A 17,496-nucleotide genomic window follows, 5' to 3' on the forward strand; every position below is an offset into this window, starting at 1 on the left:
CTCTAGAGGGCGATCCAGACCAGGGTTTTCCTCAGAGCAACCAGATCTATTTTTATCCTCAACCGAACGAGTCACTTAAAGCTTTCATGATGTCTTTTTGTCTCTTTGTATTTCTGCTCGGGTTAAGGCGCATGGAGGAACACTGCGTTTCTGGCGAGTGATGCAGAGAACAGAGAGAAGAGAGAGAGAGAGAGAGAGAGAGAGAGAGAGCCTAAATCACATCCCCTCCTTTTCATGACCCAAGATGAGAATATTTAGTGATTAAAAGTCTGCTGTATTTGTCAATTATAGTCAAGTACTGTGCCTAATCACTGCTAAAATTAAATAAGGCTGCACGGCGAGATGATATTACTAAATTTACCATTATTGCTTTTGATGCAATATTTGAAATTCGATATTCTTTATAATCATTTGCCTCTCCCATTTATATTTGTTTACTAATTTGATCTTTCATCCTCACTGAGTTGCAGGCTGTTGGCGTTGTTGCAGCAGCAGAGATACTGTACATATTTTGGCACAGGCATCACGGTGCGTTTAAGGTCTAGGTTTAAGTTCTCTTTTCAGGACAATAGGGGGCGGTATGCAACCAAGATAAACCCTCCCCTTATTGATCGTGACCAGGTATTTCCCAAACCAGCCTGCCAGTCAGCCAGCCAGCCAGCCAAGGCCTGGCACATGCGTTTGCACACACACACACACACACACACACACACACACACACACACACACACACACACACACGGTGCTGAAAATAATCAAGTGGTGGAGGAGGAGTGGGCCGCAGCAGTGAGAGAGGAAGCGAAGACGACCCTCAGAAAGAGAAAGAGAGAAGCAAGGAGCGACTGCACGAGTCCATGTGAGAGTAGAAGTGAAGGTAAATCAATAGTCCTGAAGCACTTGGTGGAACTCAGTGGGTTTCCTCAATTTATTACCAAACTTTGGGAGGGGGTGTTGGTGGTGATAAAACCAGGCCTTCATACTGTACCCCAACCTGTACCTACACTCAGTGTACATCTACTACAGTTAAAGGTCCAACATTTCGATTTTCATGCTCTGCTTGCCAGTATTGTAGTGATTTAGATCTCAGAAATTATCTTAATGTTGTCTGAGTTTAAGCCACACTGCTGTGTTGTGCTTTACGTGTTAGCCCACTCTAACTGTTGTTGTGTGTTGCGTTAAGTGACGCTATTTTGTTGGAAAAAACAGACCCGGCAACATCAGTCCAAGATGTGTGTCCTGAATAAGATGATGTAACATAACATGCAAATTGAATATTTACTGTTCAAACAAAGATAAGACATAAAGGGGCTTTATTGTCACTACTGACAGTATCACAACGAAATTCCGTTGGTACTCTCTGAAAATTATAATTATATATTAATATTAAAAACACAACAAAACGTGTTAGTTGTATGCCAAACTACTGCCTTATTGTTATACGTTTGTACTGTAACCTGCAAAACTATGCAGTGTAGCCTATTCATTGCTGTAATTCCAAATTCAACTTCAACGACAACTTTTTGAGCAGATTGCAAGCATTTCTACAATTTTAAGTGGTGTTCAAAAACAATTCTTAGGTAAATGTAGTTTTCAGATCCAGCAGACAGCACCTGATACAGTTTGAGTCTTGAGTACCCGCACTTGTGATGGTTGGAAGGGACATTGTCCTAAGCTGCATGTACTGTAATATGTCAATATAACTGGAACCCTAGCATCAGTCATTTTCAGATCTTAAATGATCCAAGTTAATAGCCTTTTCTTTATGTACAGACAGAAAGGAAGAATTGACCTCCTGGAGGCCACTAACAGAAATATATGTCACACAACAAACTGAGCTCTCTTTACTGACGTCCAAATAGTTATCAGAATAACAAGCTATGAAGTCCACTACCGGTGCACTTTTTTGCATTAATCACAACTGGCACTACATTAGTTTTGTCCAGTGAAAGGCCACCTGCATGTTTTCTTAGCACCACAGTTGTCTTTTCCCAGCTTCTTGTGAAATCTGCTTTGCATCCGTCCTTGACCTCATGATATTTTTCATCAATGGCAAGGGAAAGTTGTTGGGAGAGGGGAAAGGACAACCTACTACGGTGGGCTAGACAACAGTTCCTGGACCATAGAAATGTAGAGTGCACAATGTTACCGAGCTGTCTGTGACCCTGAACCTCTGGGTGTGTGTGGATAAATCCTGGTGGGAACTGTCCGTGGTGCTGAAATCCCAACAGACTTCAATCTGGCAGTTTAATCAACGCAGGGTTTGCCCAAAGTGCATCAAAGCCGAGGTTTGCTTAACAAAAACATTTTGACAAAGTCATTTCACACGAGTGACAGCAGCATTTGAGTGAAGCATAGATGAACACATTAGAGGATTGTGAGTTTAATCGTATTATGTAACCAGTATGTCCAGACATCTTGAAAATATTTATATAGAATTTGAGATTCCTGGTTTGAGAAAAGCCTATTTTGTTCTGGCCTTTTGCTCCTCACAGATGTCAGAGGTCAGCTACACACTATAAGTGTTTTGCTTAAGGACTGATGGCCTGATGTCTGCACCCAGCAGCATTATCAGCTGTTTCTGTTCAGAAATTAATTTATTACGAATCAAAAGCCATCACCTTTCATTTCTGGAGTCGTGATGGCCTTTAACTACAGGTATCAGTGGCAGAGAACAAGCCGGGATGTACGCAGAAAAATAAATCACTTGTGAAAAGGGAACTTTTTCTTCCCTTTCATAAAAAACGCACCGTCCGCCCCCTCATGTACAACGCTGGGAATAGTAACAGCACTGTGAGGCTGGGCTAAATATAGCAGCCAGTGAGTGTTAACGTGTCAACTTCAGCAGTGCAGGGAAGCGGCTGTGAATGTACACAGTATCGCTATAAATACCAAACCAGCCCTTCTCTCTGCTTCTGTATGCAAACCGTGGTTGGTTTACTTAAAAAACCAAAAACAACCTTTAGCCTAATTCATCCTGTCGCAAGACAAAACACAAATGGCCAAACCATACAAGGAAACGAGTCCAACGGAGACAAATAATAAGCACTCTAATCAAGAAAAATGTAAAATAGTTGAAGAGAAGCAAAAGACAGAAATGATAGCAAAATCACCTCATCAATTTACATCAGCTTTAAAGTAAGATATCCTGGAAGTCAAAAACAGCGATCTAACTGATTTCTGGGCGTGTTTTTGCCCCGTTACACCCCCGTTAACCCGTATTGCCGATAAAGCCGCATCATCTGCCGTTCGATATATATTTACACGATTCCGTTGATGTAGGACGAGTTTGAAATTCAGCTTTTCTGCTTCTAAGGGTGGATGGTGGATTTTGGGAGGGGAGGAGGGTAGTTTATTTTTATCACGACCGCCTTTCAGAAATAGAAGGCAGTCTAAAAAAACAAAAAACATCATGAGTTATTCTTAATCGAAGACGCCTGTGCAGCAAACCGTGCATTTATTTGTGATGGAAGGAGACTTTATACACCCCCACCCTCCCTGACCACCACGCCGCTCCTCCAGCTTTCAACTTCAACCCCACCAACTATGTTACGTAATCTAGCATGTAAATGTCAAGAGACAGAACGAGTCGTGGAGAGAGAGAGAGAGAGAGGGGAGGAGGAGGTTGAGGGTGTATTTGGTCTATAGATCTCCCAAAACTCATACCCAGGGAACACAGTGTACTCTGGTGTCCCCTGAGACTTTGTATGTTAGATTTCACCCCAATCCCTCCACGCACGAGTACGCACACGCGCACAAGTTGGTAATTCCAACTGTACTGAAAAAAACGGCAGCAAACAGGGCACCAGGAGAACAGGTGGCTTCCCGCATACATCCCATTTGTGCGCCCATTCACAGACTATGCGGGAGGAATTGTGTGAATGACTGAGTGGGAAATGAAAGGATGGATGAATGACTAAATGAATGACTGTACGAAATGAGTGAATGAAGAGCAGCAGCAGAAGAATAAGGCAGAGGGCGCGCATCGCGCATCCCTCTCAATAGGTTTTCTTTTCTTTTTTTTTTCTTCTGCAGAGGGAAGTACGGCTGTACGGGCAATAACCAAGCATGGAGAGCAAACACACACACACACACACACACACACACACACACACACACACACACACACACACACACACACACACACACACACACACACACACACTAAAGAGGCGCGCGGTGCACATGTGACAAAGCCGTTCATAAATATTCAGCGGCTGATTAATGCGGATTCTTCTCTTGAGGTGGTTTATTGTGTGCAGCAGAGCTCCCAACCAAGCATGTGATGCTGAGGATGCTGTGCGTGCGTGTGTGTGTGTGTGTAGGGGTGGGGGGAGGGGGGTGTTCTATAAATAGCTCTGTAGCTCTGCTTCCATTGACATCATTTAGGCAGGAGAGATGGAAAAATAAATAGGGGGAGGGGAGGGAGGAGCCGGCGCAGGGTTCCTTAATCTGGGCTTGAAATTCAAACAAAAGCTGGCCAGCCATCCCTCTGTACACACTCAACAAAAACGGTCCTACATAGTAAACCTGGCAATGGGTTTTCTAGACATGAAACCTATATTTTCAAATTTCTCTTTTATTTGTTTTAGTTTGAGTTATTTTGTGAATTACACTCAACCTAAACCACAAAACAAATTGGACGAAAAATAAGTCTTAACTTATCCCACACAGACCTTAATAATGCATGAAATGTTACTAATCAACCACCTTGAAAGGCTTCAAAGCTCTTCTTTTAAAAGATATTTTAGATCTTTTTATTCATATTTTGATTTTAATGTATATTTGTTCACTGTGTGTAAAAATAACTTTTACATTTGAACAGTAGAGGGGTGGGAGTTGCCAGTTTATTAAGCCAGTTTGTGAGTAAACAAAACCAAAATGAAACCAAGTAAAATCCACAAAGACAGGACATCCCTCATATTGTACCCTTCTCTCTCTTTTTTCAGTCATGATGGTTCAATACGTAAAGCATTACCCTGACAAAGCATCCCTTGAATCTCTTCTTTTCGGTGTGTATGCTTGCCCTCGTCCACAGGGGCCCGATAGTAAACACCAGACCAAAACACCCACTGTTTCCTAGAAAGACAGCCTATGAGTCGGAATGGAAAGCCACAAGGCAGATGGGAGGGGACATCAAACAAATTAAAAGGACCTGTGTGTATACAACAGACACACAGGCAGAGATCCAAGTGGAAAAGACGGGGGGCCATAATACACCCAAGGCAAATGTTTTGGAAGGTAATATTATTGTATTGACATGCTTAAAAAAAACCCGACAACGCGGAGGGTTTAAGCTCAATAGGCCGGATAGAGGGAGCAACATTTTCATTTCCTTATCAAGACTTACAATTCCGCTCAAACAGGCTGACTGACTCGTGTGTTTATGTTATTATGGGGGAGGAAACAGTTTTTCCATGTTCAGAGTTTCTTAGTCACACCCAGGATCTCTCTCTATCTCTCTAAATCTGCCGTCAGCCTTGGCACTGACCCCTGAATGCTGCGTGACTTCCATTGGTGCTGATGACGTCTTCTATGATCCATTTCTCCCCATGTGGGTCCGCCCCGCCTACTAATGCTATCACACATCTCTGAGTCCCACAAAGCTTGTCCCGGAAATCACAGTAAATGAGAAAACAATAACAAGTAAACAAATGTTGTTGATTTCTTTACTTCTACTACTTTTGTAATTTCCTTATTGATTCCTGTGAGAAAACTCATCTTTTTTCTTCATTCGCAGGGAGCTCAGAGGTCAGCAGCAGCAACAGAGCCTCCTTGCAGCACCGGGACTTTCTCAAGGGCGCTTCAGCAGGCCAGAAATTTGTGTGAACCCAGGACAGACACCCACTGGTTTGATCTACTACCTTTTCCTCGCAGGTTAGTGGCACATTCATGTATTTATGTAACAGGGTCATATTTGTACGGTGCCTTGTCTAAAGAAACACAAGGCAGAAGTCCACCGGTTACACTTGGGCGTACATGGAGCATCTTTCCTCTATGTTGTTGATCACACACTCCACTTTCTCCTCCCAAACAGCACTCACACCCTTTTTTTTAGTGTGTTTGGTGCACAATTCTCACAGCGAAAAAACTCAAAGGTGTAGTGCTACCAGACGTGAGATGGAACATCGTACGACATTTGAAATGTGTGTCTCAATTGAAGAGGATGAATCATAAAGCCTAATTCAGTCCTAATGGTGAAGCATTTTTCTCACAGTCTCTCTGCTTGCCTCTCTCTCTCCCTCTCCGTATGTATCGTCTTCTCTCTTCTTCTTCTATACTCCTTTCTTCTTCCTCTCGTCATATATCATACATAAAAATACAATTAAAAATAACTGGCTACAGACAGGAGAATACCAAGTGTAAAAGTTTTTTTCTGCTGATACTTCCTGGGATATTCTGTTTTTTGCTTTCTTAACTCTACAGGTGGGTCAAAGGTCACATGTATGTGAGTAAACTACACTGTGCGCAGTAAGTCTTTCAACACTGCATGTCTTTTTTTTCTTTATTCTTTTTCATCCATAATTTTGTTCTGTTTACCCCAAAGATCATGAATTGTAAATTGACATCTGAAACAAGGAGATTTTCTGATAACCCAAAGAGTTTTTAAAGTGTTTGTTTAGCTTAAGAAGAATGGGGAATAAGGAAGAGCCTTTATGGAGTTCCTCTAGTTTTTTCCCATTCAAAAATTCCCCTAATTTAGAGATACATGGTTCTCATTGTGTATAATTTCTATATTATCTCCAATAGTATGTAAATAAAGCCCTATTCGCACGGGATTAGTATTACCTGGGGACCTCTTGTAGTTTATAAATTACCCCCACACGTCTGTATTTCGTCTGGCGCATTCACACGGGATAACTGAAATCTGTATTTTACTCAAATTTACAGACATTATCCCCCGGATATGATGTCAAAACTTTTCATTTATAATTGACAACGCAGCCAGTTAGACCCCAAATCACAGAGATGCCGATTCGCACGGGACTAATATTATCACAGGACCTCCGTTTTCGGCGAAATATGGTAGGTCATTTGCGGGGGAATTATTACTTTACAAATTACAGACATGACCGATTCGCACGGGATTAAGATCACAGACAACCTCCGCGATTATTACAAATGACTGGAGGTCACCAGGTAATACTTATCCCGTGCGACATGTAAATAGCAGTTCTGTAGTGATTCTGGTGAGTATATTGCCACTTTGCTTCATCAGCCCATTATCAGTTATTGATATTTTTTCTGAGTTGCAGATGAGTCAGAGGCCTGTCAAAATATATAGCAGTAACACTACTTCACGTAGTTCACGCCTCTGAAGAGTTTTCAAAAAGGAGCTTTACAACAACACTGAATAAATTAGTAAAAATGCGGACAATGAATTTAGAGTTAAACAGTGACATCTTGAGGGTTTTCAGGTTGTAATGACATTTCAGCACCATGGACAGCTCCCCAAATACACAACAGTGTACTCTTCCACAAAATCCAAATACAACTTTCTAGATGCTGTATTATTTGAAACTAAAACCACAATGTCCCTGTATATTCAACCTCTACAGAGTGACACCTGAACAGGATAATTCTCAACTTTGGTTTCACCACTCCCCCCCCCCCGGGCCCCCCCCCTTCCCCCCCCCCCCCCCCCCCCCCCCCTATTCCAACACCCCCCCCACAATCACTAATAAATACTTTTTTAAAATAAGAAACAATGCTGAGTTTGGTATATTGATTTGTTTTTTTCTGGTCTGCTGTCCTAACTGAAAATCCCTGAAGAACGCAGCATCCCAACAACCCGCACAATTAAACTTCCTGTCTCTCTTCCTCCTGTCTGCCTGCTTCTCTCTCTGTCTGTGTGGTGTTCTGGCTCCCTTGGCTCTAAGAGCTGCTGGTTAAATGGGGAAAAGGTTTTCAGCATGGTCAGCTGCAGGATATTTTTAGACTGGAAGAGACAGAGAGAGACAGAAAGAGACAAACCTATTTGGCCTTTTTACCAAAGCTATTATTACTATTTATTTATCATTATCTTAATCAATGTTTGATTATTTATGCCCTCGTTTTTCAAAGTCTGTGCTTATATACTTGCTTTTGCAACAATGACTAATAAGCATATTAGAAATTGAATTTGAGTTATTTTGTCCCACTGGGACTCCTCATTGGACACTGGGTCTTTAGGCTTCAGATATCGATGTGTCTGGTTCAGCTCTCCACCCCAGTCGGCTTGGAAATGGTGGTGGTGCGGGATAAATAAAATAAAACACGATGTCCCCCCACTCCTCCACACCCATACCTACCCACACACCCCCTTCACCTCAAACACCCCAACCCCAAACACTCATAAGCCCCACCCCTCTCTCTTTGCCAGCTGAATTAATTTGATACTATTTTTGAAAGTCAGTGTTTCTAAGGGAAACCTAATGACGCAATGACGTCAATGCAGGTCAATAGCACACTGCTGGAGAAGAGGACCAGAGAGAGAGAGAGAGAGAGAGAGAGAGAGAGAGAGAGAGAGAGAGAGAGAGAGAGAGAGAGGGACAGAGATACAAAGGTGGTTGCAGGTCTCGTCAACACTTTTACAAAGCCCTTCCCTGTGTTGTTACATGAGTGATTCTCTCCTTCTGGTTATTAGTTTTTTTTTTTTTTTTTTTAATGCATTCCCAATTCCTTCCCGCGAGCTGCTTTTGCCTTGGTCTTCGTGCCTTTTTTAATTACGCCCGATATAGTTCTTCCCGGGGGGTTTGTGCCGATAATTGCCCGGATTCTCAGTCGCGCTTCTCCTGCCCCATTCATGCTTTCCTTCTCTGGCTGGAAGTAATTCACGCACACATACAGACAGACAAACACATATGCACACACGCGCACAGACAGTGAGTGAGAGAGAGAGCCTACGCAGTGAGGTGAATCGTGTGGCGCGCCTTCCCAATTGCGTAAAGTCTTCCTGATTTGGCGGGCTCTATCAGCTGGCTCACATTTGTAACTCTTTGTACTATCCCCTTCCTCTCTATCCACTACCGCCACCTTTCCACTGCTAAACCCTTCCCCCCTCCCACCACCACCCAACCAACCCTTTTGAGATGGCTTCCTGAATCTTAAAAAGCAACACCAAATATTTTAGTCTCCGCAACAGGGAGACGACGCACATCGGACTGACCTGCTTTCTCCATCCTGACGCAGGAGAAGAGACTGTAGGCTGCCAAGCTTTTATCCTCTCTATGTTTCCTCTTTCTGTCTCAACCGGCACAAAATCCTTCTTAGGTTTAGTTTAGAAAAAGAAAAAAATCAAAATCAAAAAGGTAAGTCCTTTCTTTTGTAGAGGGCGCGAATCCCGACCCAGAATGTACTGTACTAGTGAGGGAAGTTTGAAGTCAGACCATGTGTAGATATTTTGGGACATAGAGTTATTTTAAACCGCACTCTCACGAGCAGGAATGTTGTGGCGGGGAACACCATTCAAAGTCAGGTTTCTAGACTTAATACATCTTTTTATGAGGATGCTGGCATTTTAAGTGGGAGCGCATAGCCATGTGTGCGTTTTTGCGAACATTTTGCTTATAACTGTGGATTCTTGCCTCATAGAGAAGTTTAACGGAAGCTCTTAATTAACCATCTTCGCTGCCCATGAGACAATCAAGGCGACTTTATTTAGGTTCACCGCAGGGCATGCCTGTGTCAAGCGTTGCTATCTTCAGGAACGATCAGACTAGAATAAAAACACAGCTATGAAACTGTATGAAGGAAGTTTATGGTTTTGTGTGTGTATGCATATTGACCACGGAGGCGATTTTGCAGACACTCAAAGAGAGCGGGCTGCGGTAATGCGTAGTAGTAATGCGTATGCGGAGTATTCACGTGTTGGGGATCCTCTGCTTTAGGCTGCCTGCTCTGCTGAGATGCCTAGTAACAACTTTGATAGATATAGATAGAGAGGGGAATTTTTAGGAAAAAAAAAGATTTTCCTTACCCTGTTTCTTACGTTTGTAATATCTGTAAGCAACACTGATTTCTTCCAAGTCGTGCCAAAGAAGCAAATGTGAGTGTCGAGAGAGGGAGAGAGAGAAAGAGAAAAGAGAGAGAGAGCCTTATTCACGTATATTTGTTTAGCTTAGAGTTGAGGCGCTGTTAATTATCCACGTGTAAGAAACTTCTCGCAGCGGACCTGCGTCAGTCCACACGTGTTGCCAGCCACCTCAGACTTTAGCTACATGTTGTCTTCTTTTTCATGGCAGCGATGTAACTGCATTTGAAAAACCCTGCATGCACTCTAACTTTGTACTTGCATTCGCTGAAGCAACATGATCAAGCATCAATCTCCCCAAACCGGCTGCTTTGTGGAGGTTAGACAAGACAGACAGACTGGGCTGTTCAGCACCATGGACAGCACCTAGCTCTTCACTGCAGAGTCCAAAATCACCACCGGAGGTAAAGTTAATTTACAGCAATGCTTTGGTGGTGAATAACGGTAGGAATCACCTAAATCAAATTTACCTGTAAAAAATTGGCAAGACATCTTTACATTAACCTAAAGTCGGCAGTTTGATTGTAGCTGGTTGTAGAGATCCATTTCTGGCTTTAACGTATTAGTTAGTTGTTGTGACAATGAGAGCTGCATTGTGTTCCGTCCCTTATCATTGGGAGATAAAGTCGGACAAAGGATTCACAAAAGAAAGAAAAAAGTCTGCTGCTGCTTGCAACTTGCAGGAGTCAGGAGTGCATACTTTTTAAAGGGGGTAGGGTGGGAGGTCTGGGGTGGTGTAGAATAAGGAGGATCTCTGGCTGAGTTTGTCGACACCACACGGTGATCTTGGCGTACTGCACTGAGGAACCTCGGCTGCAACTCCCATTGATACGGCTCCCTCTTTGATTGGATGAGTGTGGACTACAGGGAACTGTGCATGTGTGTAAATGTGTCTCTGTGTGTAGGGTGGCTCGAGGTGGTGGTGGTGGTAATTGTGTGGGGTAGATGGGATACTTGACTATTGACTCATCTTTTCGTGCTTCGGCTTGATTTTGTGAAAAAAGAGAGCCAGACAGTAACAGATGCCAAAATATCCAGAGCATAACAACTGGCCATGTTCTTCGTTTTATTTATGATTCTGTGATTCCTCATGCTGGTTTTCTTAGTGTAGAGGACAGGGCTAAATCCGCTCTGTGAGTCGGTCCCTATAAAGTGCATGCACTCGCCAGCAGTCACGGACATACAGTTGGCCTACAGGCAGGGATAAAAATAGCACAAACCGATGCGACAGGCGCAGCCCTTTTCCCTTCTCAGAGCCGACTTTTCTAGGTAGCTGCTCAGTGGATACCCACTAGCTCCATCTTTAAACCCCCAACACCATCCACCTCAGCCCACCCCATCCCAACCCGTTAAGTCTCGTGAATCTTCACGCGGCAGGAGTGCAGATGGACGGCGTGGGGTGTGTGGAGAGGGTCTTACAGTAAAGGTGTAATAGATATTGAAGGGGAAGTGGGTGAGAGACACAGCATACTGTGTTGGGAGGTTTGTTTGTGTGCCTTTGCATGAACAAGTGTGCGCTCCCCGTGGGTCTATTCCGTGGGTGAGCTGGGTCTGGTGCGTGGGCACGGCCAATAAATATAGGAGATGAAGGATGCAGCAGCTCAGCTCCCTGTGTTTTCCTCTCCCTCGGCTTAGAGACACAGTGTTTTGCCCGCCAAATGTACTGGATGCTGTGATAAAAAATTCTTCACGACCAAAACAGCACCAACGCTTGGTGGGGGATATATAGAGACAAGAGAAGGGAGGGAGAGAGAGGAGGGATGGAGGGAGGGGGGAGGCTGGATGGAAACCCAGATGCTCTGGTACTAGAGGAGGGTTGATTTTTTTTCCTTGTTTTTTTTTTTACCAGGAAATAACCTTCTCCAAAGCTGCAGTTTCCACGCCACATTATAATATTTTCCTCTATTGTCACTAATTTTTTCCATGGCACATTTACGAAGATCTGATCACAGCGCGGCAGTGTCTTTAATCAGGCTCTACGGGCTGTAAAATGAGAGAATCTAAACGTGACGTCAATGCCTAGTAACTGACGCAGCCCTTAAACAAAAAAAAGGCATTTTATTTATTATTTTTTCTTCGTCTCGTCAGCAAAGCTTAATTTCTAAATTGTATAGTACTCCGTCGACTAAAAGAAAAAAGAAAATCCCTCAGGGAGCGTCAGGTAATCCGCGTTCATCAGTATTTGGACCTGCGTTCATGAGTTTCATGCTGAAGTGACACTGGGACGAGAAGCTTCTGAAGAGGGCGACAAGACATAAAATATTGTCAATAATATTGGCAACGACGACGAGTTCCAGATTTTAGTTGTAGAGGGTGAAAGTAGTGTGTTTTAAGGAGAACGGGGTGGTGGGGCTGTTGAAGGCACATTGGGTTGCTAAAAAAATCACTGCAATGATGCAACGGAGGGGAATCGGGGCTGTTGTGCAGAGTTGTAGAGGCAAAATTAATTTACATTACATGCACTTCACGTAATGTTCCTACCCGATGCCTTTTGTGAGTGTTTTTCTCTTCCTCATACTGTGACCTAAAAATAGCATCATAGTTTTGATCGTGCGCCAGAAATAGACAGACGGGTATCACTTGTATAAAAAGGGAGGCGATCCTGAGCAAACTTGGACGTGCCACTGTAAGCCTACATAATAACAAATGGAGGACTTAATCTGTTGCATTTCTTCCAGACTCTTGTTGCGGCTTTTCACTAAAATCTTAATATTTCTGTTTCTCGTTCTCCTGTTTAGAACAAGGACGTGCCTGCACCATGGTGAGTAAGACACATGCACACATTTTTAATTCCGTGTACTTTTGTGTATTTGATAGTGAATGCTCCCGAGGGCCTGCTGTTTCCCTTCTCACAATTCTGCCTCTGTCTCACGCACGCAACTCCCGGTCGAAGGTATGGCTTTTATTGGCATGCTTTACGACCCATGTTTGACTGTAGAGCCGAAGCAAGGAGCAACCCTTCCCGCAGAGTAGGAATCACCTCTTTTGGTAAATAAGCAAGTGCAAAAACTCCCTTTGTCTGTTGGCGCTGTTGAGTCTCTATCACATATTTTTTTCCCCTTCCCATCTCTCTGCTTAACCGCGAAAGCGAGGGGAACCCTTCTCTGATGAGCGCTTAAGGACGCCTTTCCCTCCGTATTCTTGTTTATAAGAGGAGTCGTACTGACAGAGAAGCTGCGGTGGAGGAAGAAAAGGAGGAGGGAGTGAAGTGAAGTGAAGGAGCTGTTGCTGCAGCAGAGACCAGGCGCACCGCATGGGGAAACCCGGGAGCTGTCCAGAAGCAATGGTGCTGAAACCACACCAAGTGGCGGTAGTGGGCTGTTGCTGGTGGTGTTGCCTGTGTGTTTGTATGCATGTGTGTGTGTGTGTGTGTGTGTGTGTGTGTGTGTGTGTGTGTGTGTGTGTGTGTGTGTGTGTGTGTGTGTGTGTGTGTGTGTGTGTGTGTGCGTGCGTGTAGGGGGGTGGCTTGTGTTGTTCCTGGCAGCTAAGAGCTTTATTTACTCCTGTTTGGAAACCAACAGCATATATTCTGAGTGAATCCTCTTTCCTGAAGCGACGTTGGAGGAGAAATCCTGAAGCACCCCCTCCTCCTTTAACTTGCCTGCGCTAACTGAGGGAAGACATTTGCCTTAAAACAGAGCTTTTCCCGCCTGTATAGTTTGAACGGACTTATCGGAGGCCATAGGCAGGCACACAGAGAGACCTGGGTCAGCTCTTCTTCTGCTCACGTCAGTCCCGTCATTTCCTCCCGTGCCTGACCAACTCATCAGTCAGATTTCTTTACCAATCCAGCCTTTGTTAAGTGAAACAACTTTGCCGTCACGTTAAAATGAACAGAAGATGTGTAGCCAGTGTCAAGTTTGCAGTGCACGTACATGTTTCAGAAAGTAGCAAAATAGTTATACGGTTTTGGTTTAAGAGCTCTCATCACAATAACTTTGCGTCCTAGCGACGATGAGGGCGCAAGAGGCAAAGGGAGTGTCGCTGTTATCGCATCTTTACCCCAAGAAAGAGTTTGAAGGAATCACCCTTTCAGTCAAGGTATCAGTATTGAATTAGGACTGGCAGGCTACAGGCGTCTGCACAGTTCTGCAGCCCGACTGGGTCACAAGAACCGCGCTCTGTGATTGGGGATGAGCGTGGTTGTTTGGCCAATTTTCCCAGTATTTTGAATGCAGGCAACAAGGTTACCGTGCCACAGACGGAAAAAAACCACATCGACCACCTGTCTTTGTCATGCAAAATCCCGATTGTACTTCACCTGCGATACATTCCTCCACCTCTCCAAACACACAAAAAAAACAATTCTGTAATTCTTAGTCGCGCAAATACAGATTCGAGGGTCCAGATCTTGCTCAATAATTCAATACCGAGCGTGTAATTTTGGTGGAAACGACACGGATTCCCGAGTCGTGACTGCTAAAGTGAGTAATGTGCGCGTTGGCTGCGTCAGGAGAGGCAGTCACTGTGCAGTGCAGACGGTGGGGGAGAATCGTGACTGACTGGGTTGCAAATGAAAAGACCACCCAATAAAAGATACCCACACCAGGACGGAGGGGGGAGATGCACTAACCACCCCCCTCCTTTAATCCCAAATATCTCTTTTCTCCCCAAAGCTTGATTTTAGCGTGAGCCCTGCTGTTTGCTGGCAGCCAACTCGAATGCAGACGAGTTGCATCAGTGATAGTGGGGCGGTGTGGATGGAGAAGAGAGAGGGAGGGAGGAGAAGGAGGAAGGGAGGGGGGGGGGGGGGTTGTATGTTTGGTTCGGGATCAAACCTGGTATAAGGGGGCCTCCGGATTCAGATCGTGACCCGGCCTCCTCCTCGATACAGTAACTTGCATGAAGGGGAAGTTGAGAGTTGTTGAGGGGGTATTATAATGGGAATTTTTTTTTGCAAAAAAAAACAAACAGGTAAGTTATTCTATATATAATTATATTTAATTATTAGTCTACTTTGCCAAATTTGACCCAAAAAAACATATTAAAGATTATGTGTGAGAATGAGTACGGTCGTGATGAACTCTTTAACTCTTGATGCGATGCCCAGCAATGTGTTGTTTTGTTAAGCTGTACATCGTTGCTGTATACCGTAGTGGTGATATCATTGTTATTCTGTTTGGTTTCGACCTTAAAATCGCTCTAAATAACTGAACCATCGCGGCTCCGGACTGAATTTGCAGTTCGGAGACCCCCGTGTCGCTTTTGCAGTGGTACCCTCCATTGAACTCTATAGGTGACCATGAGTCGCCCCAGATGCTTCTTGCTGATGTTGTGATGCGATGTGGAGAGCTGAGCGAAGCTTCCCACACTTGGTCGACATGCAACTATTATTTTCAATATAATGTTTGGCTCGGTATCTTTGCATTTCCCATCATTTGATGTTGCTCGTAAGAAAAGGAAAGGTGGGCGTTATTTGTGATCAGGTGAAAATGGCTCATTCTTGCTGTCACATATCTCATTTATTATTATTTTCATTATAATTCAGTGTTATTTATCCCGATATAACCCATTTAGATCGACGGTCAGTTTCGCAGCCTCGCAGACGCCTTGCAAACGTGACAAAAAGCATGCATATTAACAAATAGCCGCATCAAATGCTCATATCCCTACATCAATGCATATAAGTATACACTTTCTCTGGTATAGATCACAATTTGGTTAGCCCTGTCTATTTCTTTCAAAAAGGGGGGTCCCTATATGAGCGAGACACCGATTGGTTGATGACGAGGTTTGGTTTATCCAATAAGATATCTCCCTGCTCTATATTTATTGCCAGCAGTTTACAGCCTTGCTCTCTCCTCACCCAGAGCTCTGTAGCGGCTGCAGAGAGCAAGCGCTTCACTATACGGAGATACACCACGGTCCAGGGAATATAATACAGAGAGAGAGAACACACTGACAACAAAACGCATCGATGAACAGCTCCCAATGATCACACGGGTTTTGCACATCCGAGCGTTTGGATGGGGGAAAAAAAGACAGAGAGGAAAATATGAGTGAGAGAAAGAGGAAGGGGGAGAGGAGAAAGGAATGGATGAGGGAGGAGAGACGAAACGGAAGCTAGAGGAGAATTCAAGCTGGAGAAGGAGTGGGGAATCAAAGCGAAAGGACCTTGGAAAGCTCTCAGTTGCAGCAGCAGCCTTGGCATCCGGAGACCCCCCTTTTGTCTTTCTTGCTCTCCGTCTCTCTATCCATCCTATCCCCCTCCCTGTGTTTGTGTGTATGTGTTAGAGGGACACACTCGCCTCGGGTAGCCGATGGCTGGAGATACAATCAACCGAGCCGGGATGGGAGATAAATTCATGGAAGCAAAAAGAGAGCAGACTCCCCGGGTGTCACGGAGTCTCCGTCGGACGGCAGCAGCAGCAGATATTGTCCTTCACGAATCTTTTTGCGGTCTGGGCTTGCTGTTCATAACTATTAATCTGGGAAGCCCTTACCCCAAAAAGCATTTGCGAAGGGCGCATTCGCCGCGCCGAGACATCGACATTGGAAGACGGCTCCACTCGTGGAATTTTACAATCTTTATGTTTTTAAGGGGTTGTTTCCTTTTTTATGTTCAAATTTTCTTTTTGCTTTATTGTTGTCCTTATTTGCTCTTGTTATTTTCGTCCTTGCCACAGCAGTGGCGTTTTTTTCATGGTTGCTTTTCAGCCCTATACGTGTGTCTTTTTTTTCCTAGTCAACAGTTTTCTTCTTTTGTGGCGGAGCTCTGCAGCCACGTCGCACCCAAGTTTTTTTTTCTGGTATTCATGCCAACAAATATCTCGTCGGACCCAAAACTTTGAGTCAATTCAGCCAAACACACCCCCACCCCCATCCCACACTGAACAAGTGACAGTGCCCCCCAGCAAAGCAGAATGTAAACACGGGAAACCCTTGCAATGAGCAAGTTGCACGTGGGCAAAACAGTGGAGTGTGTGTGTATGTGTGTGTATGTTGTGTGTGTGTGTGTGTGTGTGTGTGTGTGTGTGTTTGGAGGGAGGGGAACCACTTTCCTTGGACGTCACTGAATCCCCAACCCCCTTCCAAAAAATAATGTGAGAAACACACACACACACAAATCACGTTTTTTTGTAGGATATTAGCTGGTGTTTTTATTCACCCAGCACACACACTCACACACACACACACACACACACACCACACACACACACACACACACACACACACACACACACACACACACACACACACACACACACACACACACACACCTCCCTAGCTAGGTGCACATGCAAGGCAAGGAATTCCCCAACAAGGCCATCCTAACATAGGGAGAAACCCAGATTAGCAGATGGAGAGGAATAAGGAACATCTGCAATCCCTACCTCATACATTGACCGTGTAGTGACTCTCTCTCTCTCTCTCTCTCTCTCTCTCTCTCTCTCTCTCTCTTCTCTCTCTGTATCCTCGTACTTACATTCCCACAGCCTCCCCTGTAACACACACACGCCGTGGAAACGCACACGTGTCTCCCTCCC

At 44.3% G+C, this 17,496-nt stretch overlaps 1 long non-coding RNA gene across 3 annotated transcripts in view; it reads left to right on the top strand.

The window, feature by feature from the left end:
• Positions 1-8,587: 8,587 nt before the first annotated feature.
• Positions 8,588-17,496, top strand: part of LOC120563815 — a 36,233-nt gene continuing 27,324 nt past the window's right edge. The window contains exons 1-2 of one of the 3 annotated variants that reach the window (XR_005640010.1): positions 8,588-9,287; positions 12,748-12,770. This is a non-coding gene — a long non-coding RNA (uncharacterized LOC120563815). Of the gene's footprint in view, positions 9,288-9,307; positions 10,414-11,809; positions 12,636-12,747; positions 12,771-17,496 lie in introns of those variants that run through there. The other 2 variants (XR_005640011.1, XR_005640009.1) reach the window with 2 other exon arrangements.

The sequence above is a fragment of the Perca fluviatilis genome, chromosome 8, assembly GCF_010015445.1.
Source record: "Perca fluviatilis chromosome 8, GENO_Pfluv_1.0, whole genome shotgun sequence".
Classification (NCBI taxonomy): domain Eukaryota; kingdom Metazoa; phylum Chordata; class Actinopteri; order Perciformes; family Percidae; genus Perca; species Perca fluviatilis.